Source organism: Mesoplodon mirus (genome assembly GCF_964341445.2).
Source record: "Mesoplodon mirus genome assembly, chromosome: 9".
In the NCBI taxonomy this organism is placed as follows: domain Eukaryota; kingdom Metazoa; phylum Chordata; class Mammalia; order Artiodactyla; family Ziphiidae; genus Mesoplodon; species Mesoplodon mirus.
Genome location: NC_138985.1, coordinates 77,561,059 through 77,578,252, shown reverse-complemented (window position 1 = coordinate 77,578,252; position 17,194 = coordinate 77,561,059). Strand labels below are relative to the sequence as shown.

The window sequence follows — 17,194 nt, the reverse complement described above, 5'->3', positions numbered from 1 at the left end:
TTAGGAATGTTATCATATTTCTACATCTGAATTCTGCACAGTTGTGAAAGTATGGTATTTTTAGAAAATATTGATTAGATTCAAACATTATTTTACAAATTCAAAAATTACTATAGTTCATTTGTGCATCAGTTGGAGATGTTTGGTTTAAAGGCAAAATGAAGTTTGATAAATGCCATTTTGTTATTCTGAAACTTCGGTAAATAAATGTTTTTGTATTCAAAAACTTAATTAGCATAATACTTTAAAACGGGAAGAGCAGAAGCTATTTTTTTATGAGCTTGCTAGAATATTATCTAAATCAAGCAACTAACTCTTTTGTTTTAAGCAAAACCAATCTCACTTTTCCAAAGAAATAACATGCAGTGTTGTTTAATCTCTGTACGCTTTAGTTTCCTTTCAGAGAGAAAATTTTTCATGGTTTATTCTTTTCAGTGACGAGGCTTTAGACTGTTAGAGGTATTGAATATCTCTAAAAAATACAAGAAAAATGTCAAAAGCATTTATTGTTTCCAGAAACATTCCTTGGTAATAGTGGCTTTGAATAATAGAAAGCAGATAAAGCTGGTATGTGGGAGTTATTTTCTGGTTAGAAACAGCATATAGATAGATAACCTTTTCTTGAAAAGAATTTTAATGTTTAGTTAAAACTTTTGGTTTGGACAATGATTACTACAGATGCTCTCTGTACTCTGATTGTTCTAGAAATGCTCACATTAACCAGAGCGTGAGCTTTGGAATTAGTAGACTTCATTTCAAATCCTGGCTCATCTATCCATGGCTCCTTTATTTTTAAGATCCTGGACATAGTGCTTACCTTTCTTGCTGATTTTTTCTTCACTTGTAAACTTGTATTCATAATTCATAACCCCCAGGGTTTTATTAGGGTAAAGTTGACATACATGTGAAATTTTTTGTTAATTATACACTATAATAATATTATTGGACTTCCCTGTTGGCACGGTGGTTAAGAATCCGCCTGCCAATGCAGGGGTCACGGGTTTGATCCCTGGTCCAGGAAGATCCCACATGCCATGGAGCAGCTAAGCCCATGCGCCACAACTACTGAGCCCGTATGCCACAACTACTGAAGCCCATGCACCTAGAACCTGTGTTCTGCATCAAGAGAAGCCACTGCAGTGAGAAGCCTGCGCATTGCAATGCCCCGCTCTCCGCAATTAGAGAAAGCCCATGTGCAGCAATGAAGACCCATCGTAGCCAAAAATAAATAAATAAATAATGTTATTATTATTAGAAGGTGCTCTATAAAGATATCTCATAATGAGTCATTTTAAGTGGAGAATTTTTTTGTAAAATGAATGATCTACACCTTCCTTTCCACCATTCCTCTGTTCCACTAATTTTACACTCTGAAATTTTCAGACACTGTGTTTAAAATTGTATCTGTCAATATTGCACTTGTAATATGTCTGAGAACACATTCTAGCCTCAAGGAAAATACGGTATTCAATTTGTGGTTGAATTATTTTCTTTAATTATGATATTTGCAGTACTTTTGGAAGAGAAATTAGTCTCTCAGTATTGGCACCCAACCCATGTTGATCACTATGGGAAGAAATGCTTTAAAAACGTATTGGTAATAAGCTTTGAAGTTTTCTTCACGTCTTTTGGTGCTGAATAATATTCCATTGTTTGGATGTACCACAGTATGTTTATTCATTCACCTACTGAAGGATATCTTAGTTGCTTCCAAGTTTTGGCAGTTATGCATAAAGCTCTTGTAAATATCTGCATGCAGGCTTTTGTGTGGACATAAGTTTTTATTACTTTGGGTAAATACTGGGGTACTTGATTGCTACATTTGCAGTCAACTATGATTATAAGTAAAACAAACTTTGATTCCCAGTTAGGCAAAATATTAATTCCCAGTGAAGAATCCCACTGTTCCCATTAGTAGACATATATTACAAAATAAATCTATCCAGTTATTATTTTGGGGGTTTTTAAAAATAAAAATGTGAGGAAATGGAAAAAAATGCACTGATGTTAGTGATTATAATAGTAGGGGTTGCTGGAGTGCAGGTGGAATTGCTTACATAACTAGAAGTTTTCATCAGTCTAGAATTACTTGATGTATTAGTTTGGAATATAGATTAAAAATAGGAAGTGGTTATATCTGGATATGGGATTGTGGATAATTAAAAATTTTTATATCATATTACTTGAATTTCATTTGAGAGTTGCATATAAGTTTACTATGTAAATTAGCATTGATAAGAGCTGAAGATTATTTTCCAGAAACAAAGTATACACACTAGATAAGCATTTGTGTATGTAGCTTGATTTTTCTTTTTTTTCTTTTTTTTTTTTGTCTATAAAATGTTAACACATTGGGCTCATCAATTATCCAATAAACTAGTGTTAGATATACTGACAGTCCACCATGAAGATTGAAGTAGTACTCTGAGTACAGTACTGGGCAGTGAAATGTCCTATTTCAGAGTGTCATCCATGAAATAGCATCCTTTTGTTCATTTCTGTTTACCAGATCAGAGATTGGTAGGTGAATTAAAAAATGTTCCATAATGGCTATGGTCTATATTTGTAAGCTTTCCTCTTTGCAGATTTGCATATATTCAAAGACTTTTAGGATCATTCTGGAATGCTTAGGACCATCCACTTTACTTTGAGATGAGAAAATTCAAACCAAACAAAGGCAAACAGATTTCTGCCCAAATGAGAACAGGTTAACTTACTTTTCTCTACCATTAATAGCCACCAAAGCAAACTTTTATCACTCAGAAATCTCTTCCAATGAAGGTATTTGGGGAAAAAATGTTTAGCTCAAATCTGAGATGACTTGATACCTGTACTTTGTGTCTTAATGAATTTGTTCTAAATGATCTTGCTATCTGTGGAGTTACATAATTTCTGCAAATATTTTTGTGTGGTACTTTAACGTTTTGAGAAACATTGATTTAGTTGCTGCTGTTTAAAAATTAATGTATTTCACCTAAGAGTCTTGATTTCTGGTTTTCTTTAAATGTTATATCAGGGCATGCTGCACCTAAAACTCTGCCTGGCAGTGGTTTTGGGGGCTGAGTTATCACAAGTCCTTCTGAGTTCACTAAGGGCACCACTGGGCCTGTTCACTTGCTTATATTACTTGCCTGGCTTTTGAAAGCATTTGACTTCATGAGCTTTGGCCTAAATACTTGTCTGACTTTAGATAAAGTTGTTTGTAGCAGGTTTTGAGAGTGTTAATACAAGTTGATACATATTTTGTGATTCTTTGGTAGCTAACGTTGACCCCAATTAGTTTGTATGATTTTGCTGAAACACAACCTTTAGATTCCCCTGACAAAAGCTCTTGGAGGGGTTCCTTCCATATATCATTGATGTTGCTTTTCATGACCTTGGCTTTGCCTTTCTGTAAAGGGCTTTATTTTCTGGCAGTCCCCACAGCCAAGCAGAATCACGTCTAGCTTCTTACCTCTGAGCCTCGTGTGTTCTGATGTCTGGAGCACTCGCCCACCCTCGTTCATCTGGCTTCACATTGTCCTCCTCCTCCCTGGACAGCCTTCCTCACACTCCCTCTTCTTAGCTTGCCCACCATGCCTGGCTGAGGGCGCGTTGAGACCTGACAGGCGCCATCTTTGTTGCATTCTATACCCACTCACTGCAGGTGAATATTCATTTAGTAAATGATTCTTAAGTTTTTCTCGTGTTATTTATGAGTCATAGTTCCCTCTTGGCATTGACCTTTAGGTAGTTTACATTTAGGGAAGTGTTTCATTTTAGTGGAGGAACGATAGACCTCCCCCAACCATGTCCCACCACATCCCCCCACCTCCTCCCCTACCCCTCCTCTTCTTGCTTCCTGTAAATACTCTAGGCGAGACCTTTTATCGCATAGAATTTTATTGGATTACAATGTCTTTTATCTTCCATATTCTCTTTCTTACCATATTTTCCACTTATAATAAAGTTGGAAACATTTGTAGAAATTAGAGGAAGCCTAGGCAACATTAGTAAAATTTGTGAAATTTTTTAATGCTCATCATATCATTTTTACTTTAGAAAACATTTTATATAGACTCAAACTAAATCTCCGTTCTTGTAAATAATGACATTGTCGATCTTAGAAACTAGTAACTCTTTAAATATATTTCCAGCGAGACTCTAAGGTTTTAGAATAATAATAGAAGACACCATTTTCTAATGATTGGGACTTGGAAAACACAAGTTCATGAATCTGAAACAATATCAAAAGATATCTCTGAATAATTATCTTCATATTGTGCCAATATTACTAATTTTAAATAGACTCTTCACGGGTTCTCAAAAATTTAATTTTAATTTAAATGTTCAAAATGCCCAGTTTAGTGTTGGCTCAAGCCTAATGCAATGTTGGAGTCACGTATTATTCTTTAGAGGCTGGTATTCGTTTCCTTTCCTGCCCTCCATCTCAAGTTATTCCCTGTCCTTTATCCCTTTTCCAATGGCAATGTCCACTAACCTTTATCTTCTCAAATCTTATGACAGCTATTTAAAATACCCTTGTGACAACATTTAGGGTGCTTGCTCATCTGTCATAATACTTTCATATCTCTGTAATCTGTTTGCCAAGTCTGAGTTGATACTGCTCAATTCAGAATTTTTTTCATTGGCATATTTCTAATGGCCCCATACCCATTCATAAATGCGGGTGTGCGCATGTGCATGCACACACACACACACACACACTATTTGACTTTCTCTTGTTTGTTGATGATGCTTACCTTTTATGTGATATATGATCATCCCTACCACCAGATGAATAAACCATTGCTTCATTTGAACCCATTCCTGAGGGAGAGAATCCTTCATGAGAGTTTGGGATAGAGAGGAAGATCATTCTTCATACTCTTGAATGACCTACTTTAAGAAGCAATGAGGGCTTCCCTGGTGGCACAGTGGTTAAGAGTCCGCCTGCCAATGCAGGGGAAACGGGTTCGAGCCCTGGTCCAGGAAGACCCCACATGCCACGGAGCAACTAAGCCCCGTGCACCACAACCACTGAGTCTGTGCCCTAGAACCCGTGAGCCACAACTACTGAGCCCACGTGCCATAACTACTGAAGCTCACGTGCCTAGAGCCCATGCTCTGCAATGAGAGAAGCCACCACAATGAGAAGCCCACACACCACAACAAAGAGTAGCCCCGCTCGCTGCAACTAGAGAAAGCCCGTGCACAGCAATGAAGACTCAACACAGCCAAAAATAAAATAAAAAAATAAATTAAAAAAAAAGCGATTATTGGTAAGATTCTGAGATATGTTCTCTTCCTTTGTTAAAGCAAATTCTGTTTCTCTTTTCTGTTCTTGTCATAGCTTTCACAGATATGAGGTGTTTTGTTAGAAGAGAGTATACTATGTGGACCTTCAGAGCAGATCTTGTATTAGGGAATAAAACACATGAAGAAAGCAGTGACAGAGTGGCATTATGTTTTTAGATGTAAGATGGAAGTTCAATAGAAATAGTACTGTTCCCCCAAATGGATAGCTTTTATCTTTAGAAGCAGTTTGTAAATTTTTAGTAACAAGAAGCAGATGTACGGAGTTAAGTCTTTTACTTCTCTGAAGTTGAAAATTTTACTTCTGTAATGGATGTAAGCTCCCTGTCATATAGGATTATAGCCCAATACATGAAGGACTTTAAGATCTGTTGTTGAAATGTCTACTCTCCATGCAAGAATATCAACCTTAACAACTTGAGAATTTGCTAGTGCAGTGTTTGTTCCTGACAGTTTGCTTCAGTTATACTGCAGCTTTTAATTCTATAAGAGATTTAGATGGAGAATTACTAGTGATGGTGAACACTTTCAGCATAAGTATTTCATAATTCAACATATTAATATATATTTCATATTCAGAATAATAAATATTTCTGGAATGATTGAATGGCAAGTGAACAAGGCAACATCAAGCTTAAAAAATGCTGTTTATTCTGAAGTGAACTGCTGTTTACTTGGCATAAAAAGAATAAGGCAGGCTTTTCGGTAACAGTATTTTTCAACTTTAGACACTTGAGTCAGAAGAAAAGTGCACAAAAAGATTTGTTATAGGACAAAAAAATATACAGTCCTCTTTTCTTCCCTAGTAAAATACAGCTTACTAAATATAACAAAATAAGAAATGGTTATGGAAGACAGGATGATAGGTTGTTTCTAAATAATTGAATCATTATGGAAGATAATAGTATGTCAGAACCCAAACTTAATTCATTGAGGAATATTTATACGTTTACTTCTCTTTGCTTTTTGGAAAAATTCTAGCATGTTCCTGTTCCTAGCCTCCCAAATTTGCTCTCCTTCAATCAGTAGTCATGGTCTAGCTGTGCTTTTGGCTTTGGTTGAGTTGGAGGAACATTTAGAGTGGTCATCTGACATGTCTGGAAATTTGGTGATGCGTGAGGCCTTCAGAACTAAGAGAAATGGTTAAAAAAAAAAAAAAGCCCCAGCCAGCTCATTTGTATAACATGAATGGCTCACTAGGTGAAATACAGCTGATGCACAAAGTACACAGGCAGTTCAGGTGAATGAATTGTTCTCTGTGGCCTGTTAGATTTTTTTCTCCACTTCAGTAACTGCTTGGAAATGAAAATCATCTGGGCCCGTGGGTTGTGAAGTATTGTTGTCTTGCAGTTCCCTTTTGTTTTCTTTTATGCTCGAGAGTTGGAGCTATTAAAGGCAGCTTCATTTATTGTTTAGTTGAATCAGAATGACTGCAATTCCACAAACAAATTGGACTTCAGTTAAGAGTGCTTTGTTATAAATAATCTTGGAAGAGATTGGATTCTTTCCTAGCTGATATACTTCAGCTGTATGTTAAAATCAAAATCTCAAAGGGATTGATTTATTGATGATCTGAGTGATAGCTGAGCAACATACACCTGTCCTCATCCTGCTCTCTTTTGCTGTCTCTAATTCCCTAAAGTGTATTCAGCAAAAGTTTATGGTAAGGGAAATAAATATTCTATTTTCTGAATTATTCTTTTCATTTTAGCCTCCACTTAAAAAACAAACAAAAAACACCAAAATAGTTCTACAATGCACAACCTTTCAGTGAATACTTCTTCATGATCTGGGGAAAAAACCTGTTTCATAGATTGGTTAAGGGCATTTTTCATGGTTGGGTTAGGTGAATCATATTTTCCACATACAATGTTAGGGCATTTTGAAATTTAACATTATGTTTTTTGCTACAGGCTTCAAATACCTAAGCAATACCTGTAAGCACCTCCTTTCATTGACTGTAAAAAATATATATATATATATATTTGTCCATTAAAGTGTATTTATTAAAGTGTCCATTAAAGTGCTTCAAGTTATTTGGTGCATAAATCATCTGGAGACATAGAAAATCTGGTAGTTTCCTCCTTGGTGGAAAATATATATGTGTGTATGTATGTATGTGTGTGCATATGGCATGTACTTTGTACTTACATATAAAGATAGAAGTGAAAACTGAGCATACATTTGCTTAGACCTTGGTCCTTAACTATAAATGCCATAATAAGTAGCACTTTGCTTCCTTGATTCATAAATGCTACTGTGGTCAGTTATACTGTCAGTAACAATCATTTCATGTAAGTAGGCTAAGTTGGCATTAATTTTCTTATACATTGTTTTTTTCTTGCGAGACACTTTACGTGTGTTACTTAACTTGAAGTAAATATTATCTCCTTTTTTACAGGTGAAAAAATTAACATATTTAGAACTGTTAACTGACTTACCCTCAAACCACACAGCTAGTAAGTTGTAGAGCGAGAATTTACATCTCTGTCTAGCTCCAAAGCTTATGTATTTCACCTTTCCTTTCTACTCACTGTCTCGTATAGAGATAAAGTTTTGACAAAGCAGATCGTATTTTCAATTTGATACATGATAGATAACAGTGGTGAATGTGTTTAAAGCGACCTTTTTTTTTTTTTGGAAAGATCTGTTTATAAATTAGAATTGTTATTTTCCTCAAATGAGGCACACCCATGGTGACTTGGAGTATATTAACATGTTTTAGATGAATACACTCCTATTCATAATATTCAAAAGCATATTAAATTAATAGTTTTAGAAAATAAGATGCAAATGTGAATTAAATGTTTGCCTAATTCAAACATAAAAACATAAGGTATTGTTACCTTAAGGTGTTTTGAGCAAGAATGTGCACATAACACTGTAGGGTTGACCTGTGCTGATGTGCTGTTACTATTGTACCACATGTGTTTTAGGTGCTCTATGGTTTACCTTTTAAAAGCATTTAGTGTTCATAAGGTATAAGGTCTGAGTAGGTCTGATGTCTAATGTGCCTTTGATAAACAGTTCATTGTGGCAGAGACTTAGGAGTGGGGGTTGGAATGGGAATGATGATGTTTACTTTTTCTGACGCCACTAGTGTGCTTCAGAAAGAAATTTAGCAAAGCTAATTGGAGACTACCAATACTATTAATTAGGTCTATAGCTTAGACTTGTGAGTACTAGCCTTTATAACAGACTTGACAGCAACACAAATCTGTTAAAAGAAAATGGAACTGTCCTTGACATGAAAAAATGGGATTGTCATAGATACAACACGTTGTGCAGTTTTTCCTTTTAATTACCGTATGAGAACAAAATCATGTTTTGCAGCTCGTCCTTCTTCATTTTCATTTGCCTTGACTAAATCTCACACCTAGGGGTTTGAAACATGACAGACAACAGTTGTGAATCTGTATCTAATAAATGACTGTAGTTTCTGTCCTTCCTTTAAAAATTGGCTATGTTGTAAGCATCTGTAATACTAATCAAGACAACCTTTTTCCCTTACTTTCCATACCATGGTTAGATTATATGTCTGAATCAAATCACAAACTTAAGTCAAGTTATTAAATTACTCTTGCTAGAAGAATAGATTTTAAAGGAATGATGAGTTTCAGTCAGTTAAGAGCAGCTGGCAAGCAGCCATTCATTATGGCCTAGTGTGACATTGATTTTTGACTAGAAGAAATGGAAACATAGCAGTAACTGTGTATCCTTAAGGAAACATTCTATATTATAGATGTACTTTGTCTCCTTAAAAGCCACTACCAAAACTTTATTCAAATTGAATTTTGGTTGTGCTGATAAGGAAATCTATTGCATAGTCGAAGTCAAAACGTTCATTATTGTGAAAATAAGATGCTAATCCCAAACTATCACCTTAGCAACTGTTTCTACCACTGTTCTTTAAGGACACAAGGTGTTTTAAAATACACAAGACCTCTTTTTTTAAAGGAAAAATTACAAAATACACTTAATTACATTTAGTAGGAACACGTGGGCCGACTCATTGTGCGGATTAAATAGACTATCGAAACAAAATCAGTTGATTTGGCTCATTTTTTTTCTCCTACATTTTCTCCAGTGATTACTGCTCTCATCTACTTGCCAAATTGATGGGAGTTGGCAGTAAAAAATAAGCAGTTGAAAATGTGGGAGATTAAGTTTTCTGAATTTCATAGAGGGTCATCAGAGGGAAAGATTACAAAAAGAGTTGGTCTTAACGGGTTGATAGGTTGCATTACGAATTATCTGTTTTCAGTTACAATCACCTAGACCTAATTTTAGAACCCTTGCCTTAAGAGAGAGTTATTTTTGTTTTCCATATTTTGATAAATACGGTGGATTCAACAAAGAAGGTGTTTATAATTCTTGCCTGATTTGTCTTTGTCTTGTCATTAAGTGTCAGAACCTTAGATTCTAATTGTATTAAGTCTGTGAAAATTAACAGTGGAAAGGGGTACAGTGTTTAATTTGCATAAATTAGGCCTTGTTGAAATTAGTGTCTAGGATATTGAATATTGGCTTCAGGGTCTGATCATACTGAATGCTGTACATAATAAAGTCTATTTGTGTAAGGCAAATAAATGAAGGGGGTGGTTTCAGGGACAGTAGGTAGTATTTAGTCACAGCTGTAGCTTGGATAGCAAACTGGCTATGGGATAGTGTTGAATTTAATGGGGATTTGAGCCAGTCATTCTCATTCCAATTGGCAGAGACCTGGAATGAGTCCAAATTTGCATATGAGGAAGATGTTCTGAGGCAGAGGCCCTGGAAGGGTTGCTGCTGCTTTGGGCTTAATGACAACAAGCCTGATTCATCTTCTTCAGCTAGGTTGGGGGGTACATCTTGATCTTCTCTACTCCTCCTCCACTCTGATGATGAAAGCTACAGTTATTGCAATTATGGCAAGTATTGCACGCATTCCCACTTAATTTTCAGAATAATTCTGAAAGGTAGTTGTTATTCTTATTTTTACAGATGTGAAAATTAAGATTCAGAGAATTTAAAGAACTTAATCAAGGTCATTCAGCTAATAATTGGCAAAATTTAGACTCAAACTAGGTCTGATTGCAAAACCTTGACTTTTCCATCCACCACCACTATTACAAATTATCAAAAAAATTAGAATAATTTTTCTCTGTAACATGTCTATATTGGGTCAGCTTTCAGTTCAGCTTACATCATAAAAGCTATTTTCCCACATGACTATTTTACCTTCTAATAGATCTTTATCACTCATATTCTTCTTTTAGGTCATTTGGAGTGGGGGCTTAAAAGGCAGGCAGCTGCTGGATTCTTTTCCTAGACTGACTCTGGAATCACCCCTGCCCTGTTTTATCTGTCTCTACCAGCTTGCAAGTGATGCTTTTCTGCGTCTCCAATCTTCCAGGCTTTTATAATATTAAGTTATTGAGTGTGTGCCATATATAAGGCTCTGATATATAGTATTAAATCAATAAATTACGGAAGAAGGAGAAAAAGGGAGAGGAAGGAAGAAAGAAATCTGTTAGTTTGGGAAATTGAACATTTCAGAGACAGATTGGGTTTACTTCAGAACCCACCTTACCACTCCATCTCTGGTGCGCTGGCTGTGTTACTTTCCCACTGAGCTCAGGTCTCCCAAGTGGTGGCTCCTGAGTTCATATACAACTAAGTGATTTTTCTTTTTTCTTTTTGTTTTAGCTTTGAGGCATTTTATTATAAAAAGCTGGTACTCATATACATAAATGAGTAAGAACTTAAAATTCATCATACACTTACTTCATTTTTTAGCTTGACCTTCTAGTAAATCTTTAGCTTCATTGATTTTGGCTGCTATATAAGGAGATCCTCCCTTGTCTGGGTGATTTAAAAGCATAATTCATTGATGAGCATCTCTTATTTTTCCATTATTGGCAGTAGGGCTTACACCTAGTATTAATGCTGCTTCCCGTTTTGTCATTTTAGGTTCAAACCCACCTCTGTAATAGCCACCACTGAAGGCAGATTTTGGTAGACTTTGAAAAACTTGTTTTACTTGAGGCTCCATATGCTTCATGGCTTGCAAAGCGTAACAAACAGCCTGCAAATCCTGCAGCAGCAATGGTCAGTTCAGCTGCTACCACTGTACTGGTTCCCACTACCATGGGAACTACCATGGGAACTACCATGGTTCCCGCTGGGCTCCTCTGCTTCCACCGGGAGCACGGTTTATCCCACCCCACCAACTCTACGCCTCTTGATTTTTCTTTTTTTTTTTTTTTAAAAGCCCCCCAAATGAGTCAGTATGGTGAATTAATTAGGAAAAAAGTATGCATTTCTGTGAGATTTGTAAGCTGTTTTTATTGGTGTTTGTGAATGCTTTAAATTGAAGATTCTTTGTTCCTGACATTCTAAACTGCTTCTAGGTCCACAGAAAGAAACACACTGGCAAAAATTCTACATTCTAGCTTCTATCTAAATTTCATAAGAAGGATAATTGAAGTGTCGTTATGTAAATTCACGTTTTTTTGGTCTACACTTAAAACTGTGAAGAAAATAGTTGTAGGAATATTAGGCATGTATTCATTCATTCCACATTTATTATTTCTTTTGTATCATGTGTGATATTGAATCTTTTTGTGTGTGAAAATGATTTTGTTTATTCGGGGTTTTTATTTTTGAGGGGTGTTTTCCATTTTGAATTTTCTTACGATTCAACTTGACTTTCTAGAAGGCACTCTGAAATTTGGCAGTATTCCTTATAGAAAAAATTACTATACTTGACAGTTGTATTATGTGATATTCTATGAGACATTCTCAGAGGAGTGCCTCAGTTATTTTCAAAGTGTCTCCACTTAAAAAACTTTTTAATGAGCATTATAGTAATATTTATTCATGATTCTCTGACTTACTTTATTTTGCTCATTTACTCAGTCATTGTTGATTCATTAATTTTCAGTTAATAAATACTTACTAAGCCCCTAACATATGTGTTGCTCTTGGCAGATGAAATGGATATATTTCCCTTATGACACTTATCCTGTGTTGGGGAAGACAGATTAAACAAATAAACACACTAAGTTGACAACTGGTGTGAGGAAAAGGACAGTGTGTTATGAGAGAGGCAGCAACCCACTTGAGAATGAGCAAGCAGGGAAGGCTTCATTGGGGAAGTAAAATTGAGCAGAGATCTGATGGATGCTTAAGAGTTACTTAGCTCCATCAAGATTTGGGAGAAAGGCTATGTAGATGTAGTTAGCCCTCTGTATCCACAGCTTTTGTATCTGGGGATAAGGAAGGCCGACTGTACTGTGTCATTTTATATAACGGACCTGAGATTTGCAGATTTCGGTGTCCGTGAGTGGTCCTGGAACCAATCCCCCTACAGATACTGAGGGAGGACTGTACCCTAAGGAGGGAACGAACTGGCCTTTTTGGAAGAACCAAAGAAAACCTGTGTGGAAGTTAGAGTAAAGGCTAAAGTTATGCAAGATGGGGTTTGCCATTTGACGATTTTCATTTCCAAGCATGAAGTGAAGTTTGCCAAGCTTTCATGCATTGTTTATAGTAGTAGGAAATATGTGATGGTGTAAATATCAGAATAATTTACCTTAACCATTTGAAAAATGGAGACAGCTTCGTGTTATGTTAGTTGTCAGTTTTTAAATACTTGGAAAGGTAGACAGACCAAGTAATTTGATTGCTGTAGGACTTGTGAACAATTCTTGGTTTTAGTTTTATAAATATTTTTCCTTTGGTTTTGCATGTACACCCATATACCACTTATTTAGCTGTTTTCCTTTTAAGGAAATCTTGTATTGTTTATTAAAGTGTTTAAGAAAATCTCTATCAAAATTTTTATTTTGAAATAAATAAATGGCATTTTTTGCCATTCTGCTATCCTATCTGATTGCTGTGCCGAATTCCTCGTCTGAGCTCCTGACATCTGCATCTAATTATCTGCCTGCCATCTCCACCTGTATGTCTCAAAGGCACCTCAAACTCAGCATGCTGCAGACTGGACCAGGTTCTCTGCCAGTGTTTTCTATCTTAGTGAAGAACAACCACAACACATCCAGTTGTATAAGCGCCATGTCTCAAATTTATCCTTGAAACCTCTTGCTACCTCATCCCTCATATTGCTTCCACCACAAAGTCCTATTGATCTTATGTTCGTCCACTGCCGTCCATCTCCAGTGACATTATCTGAGTCCAGGACGGCTACAGGCGTTGATTAACCTGTGTCTCTTCATCTACTCAGCTTCATATAACCTTTTGTCCCACTTGATCCAAAGTGATCTTTTGAAAATGCAAGTTTACTATCATGTGAATAGCCTTCATCACCTTCACTTATTTTAAGATGAAGACTGTAGTTATATAAGGTAGCCTAAATGTCCCCATAAAGTCTGTTATCTGCCTGCCTCTCTAGCCTCACCCTCCCCATTTTCATGTAAGATTTGAAATAAAATAATTTATGCAAAAAAACTTATAAGTTGTAAAACAAACAAACAAAAACACCAGAAAACCAAACCAAACAAAAAACTGAACAACCACGAATCTGACCCCCAACTTAAAACTCACTCACTGCATCTCCCTGTGGGTGCCTCTTCATTATCTTTATTATCATTATGTCTTCCTGCTGAGATGTAAACACTATCCTGGTATTTGTATTTTTATAAACCTTTGCTTTACAAAAACAAATAGCATGATCAGAGAGAGAGTGAGAGAGAGATTGATTTTCCTTACTTAGAGATTTCCCTTACCAGCAGTGCATTAAAACTGTTTTTTTTAAGAAGATGTTGGGGGTGCTTGCCTGGTGGCGCAGTGGTCGAGAGTCCACTTGCCAATGCAGGGGACGCGGGTTCGTGCCCCGGTCCGGGACGATCCCACATACCGCGGAGCGGCTGGGCCCGTGAGCCATGGCCGCTGAGCCTGCGGGTCCGGAGCCTGTGCTCCGCAATGGGAGAGGCCACAACAGTGAGAGGCATGCGTAACGCAAAAAAAAAAAAAAAAAAAAAAAAAAAAAAGATGTTGGGGGTAGGAGTTTATTAATTATTTTATTTATTTTTGCTGTGTTGAGTCTTCGTTTCTGTGCGAGGGCTTTCTCTAGTTGCGGCAAGCGTGGACTGCTCTTCATCCTGGTGTGCGGCCCTCTCACTATCGTGGCCTCTCTTGTTGCGGATCACAGGCTCCAGACGCGCAGGCTCAGCAGTTGTGGCTCACCGGCCTAGTTGCTCCGCGGCATGTGGGATCCTCCCAGACCAGGGCTCGAACCCGTGTCCCCTGCATTAGCAGGCAGACTCTCAACCACGGCGCCACTAGGAAAGCCCCCATTAAAACTGTTTTGTAACTGAGTCTACTTGTATGACCATTGAAGGTCTCCTCAAGAGTTAGTCCCTATGTAACCTGAGATGAAAGTCTTTTTCAGATTCCTTTGCTTACTTAGCTGTCTATATTCCAGCTTCATTGACTGTTAATATTTGTTCCTTGGTGATCTCTCGTTTTTCCCTTCCTCCAATCCCTGCCCATCATAGGGATTCTCTTGCTTTTGTCGGATCTCGCCTGTGCCCTGTTAACATCTGCCCATTCTTTACTCCCAACTCAAGCATTTCTTTTCCAAATAAAGCTTTCTTTGTCCCCCTTCCTCAGTAACCCCAAGCCCAAGTCAGTTTCCTTTATTCCAGATATTCCTAGGTCTACATTTCCTTTCTTTAGATTGTACCTTATTTTGTAATTGCATAGTTGATAATGTGTTTGATTACTGCCTCTCTCTCTCTCTTTCTCTCTCCCGCACCCACTCACTAAACTGAGGAAAGGGTATCATAGCATTATAATATCTTTAGGGCTTGACACAGAGCTTGGCATCTGAGTGGTGCACAGCAATTATTTAGTGAAAAAAGAAAAGTGAAGAAATGAACGAGTAAATGTAACTCTACCTCAGCCGAAAGTTTCCTGTAAAACAGAGCTAGCATTGTCCCACATTCATTTTCTTTCAAGATAAGCTATGAAGTGTAAGGTTTCTTGAAATTATACAACACTTTTATAATATATTGATAGTGTCATCAAAACTATTTTAAAAATAAGGGTAAAATAAGTATTTGATCTCGTTGATCTTCCTTCTGCATTTCTTTGCTTTTCAATCTCTTTATTCCTCAGATCCCTATGTGATCTAGAGTATGGAGGACCTTGCTAATGTTTGAGTTGATATCAGACCTCAGTAGGTCCTTATGAAGTGAAGAAGTGAATTATTTACAAGACAAGAAGCTATCCTTCACGTGTATTAAATTGGTTGTAGAATGATCCAGTGTTGAAGAATACTGAGCACCAGGTACCCCACTTTCATCATTAAAACAATGCCCTCAGCACACCTTTCTCTTTTCTATGCCATCATAACAAAGACCTGGTTACTTCATCAACTCATTATTGTTTGGTTTCTATTTGGTGAAATCCAAAGAGATCTTCTGTGGTTATGGTTAGAAATTTATTAAAACATGCAAATCCCTGTTCCATAAAACTCAAAATAAACCATATGCTAGCCATCCTACACTATCCAGGGTCCTTTTTGGAATTACATCTAAGAGCTGAGAAAATGTAACACAGAGATTTTTACCAAAGCTTACATAATCTTCAGGTCTTCATATTTGGGTTTTTTCTGAGCATTTCTCCAATGTAACATTTCCTGTATATTTAGACATAATAAATGAAAAAATGCTTCTAATTGAACCTTATCAAACATTTGCCTTTGAAATGCAAAAGGCTAGTGCACCCTAATGGCATGGAGTATTTTAATATATGCAATAATTCCTTTTCTCTTTTAGTCAAACACCCTGGAAATTCCTCATTAAATCCGATTTTATCCCTCGTTGAGGTCATTCCCCATGATAAATTAAGCACTTAAATGACACATGTTATCCTAGAAAGATGGAAGATGGCTGGGAGGGGCCTGGGGTGAGGTGATATGGGAGCATTTGGAACATGTGTAGCACATTCAGCAGGACCTTTCCTATCAGAAACCAGGGAGGATTTCAACTCTAAGGAAAAGTGGTTTCCTTGATTGCCTGACTGTAATGTTCATAGCCAGAGCTGATAAAATCATAGCTGGTACATATGTATCACTATTCTAACCCATAGTTTACATACTTTTAATAATTGCCGTATTTGAAGTACAAACTACTAGGTATAAAATGAATAATATTGTAAGTCAACTATATTCTTCAATATAAAAAGGGAAAGGATTCTTAAGAAATAATGTTCAGTATTTTCTTTGAAACAGAAATTAAGCATTGTTTAAATCAATAGTTTTTTTAAGAATTAAACATGTAATTATTAAGAATTGATTTTGTTTCCATTGGAATATATCTGTCATCAATTTGGAGAGAAATTATTTTATAATAAAGGTGACTGAGTAGAAGCACTGAAGGTTTGTGCGCTGTTGGTGTGTTGGCAAGTTGTTAGTATTTCAGATATATGGGATTGTTAAGAGGTAATTAAAAGAAAAACTGGCATTGCTAGTACTTGTTGACTTACCTGTTTTGTACTTTAATGCTTACTGTTATGTCTTGGTCATTTTTCAAAGGTATAAATTATTTTACCCTTTTGTTTTTACGTATATCCATATTTTTTACAATGTAATAAATTGCCTCTTTCCTAAAATGGCTGAAGCCCTTTGTTAAATTTCTTTTTAAAAATTGATAGCTAACTGTAAGAGCAGCGGCTATATTTAATCATAGTCTTTCTTTTGTAAATAACTATAGAATGTTTATGCAGTTTGGACAAAGCTTCAGGGGCAGAAAAGCTGCCCTTGCTCAAGTTAGGAAATCTCATACAAAATTCACTGGACTCGCTCAATATATGGTCGGTTTCTGGGAATGGATACAGCTGTGAACTTCAACTTGTTCCCCAGTCCTCTGTACATCCAACACATACTTGAGAG

The 17,194-nt window shown here is 36.5% G+C and overlaps 1 protein-coding gene and 1 pseudogene across 2 annotated transcripts in view; one reads left to right on the top strand and one right to left on the bottom strand.

The window, feature by feature from the left end:
* IMMP2L (inner mitochondrial membrane peptidase subunit 2) overlaps positions 1–17,194 on the top strand; it is an 889,815-nt gene that overhangs the window by 304,141 nt on the left and 568,480 nt on the right. The gene's annotated exons all lie outside the window — the stretch shown is intronic.
* On the bottom strand, positions 11,063–11,624 carry LOC309809979 (mitochondrial import inner membrane translocase subunit TIM14-like; annotated as a pseudogene). The gene has a single exon. The product of its transcript is annotated as a mitochondrial import inner membrane translocase subunit TIM14-like (transcript).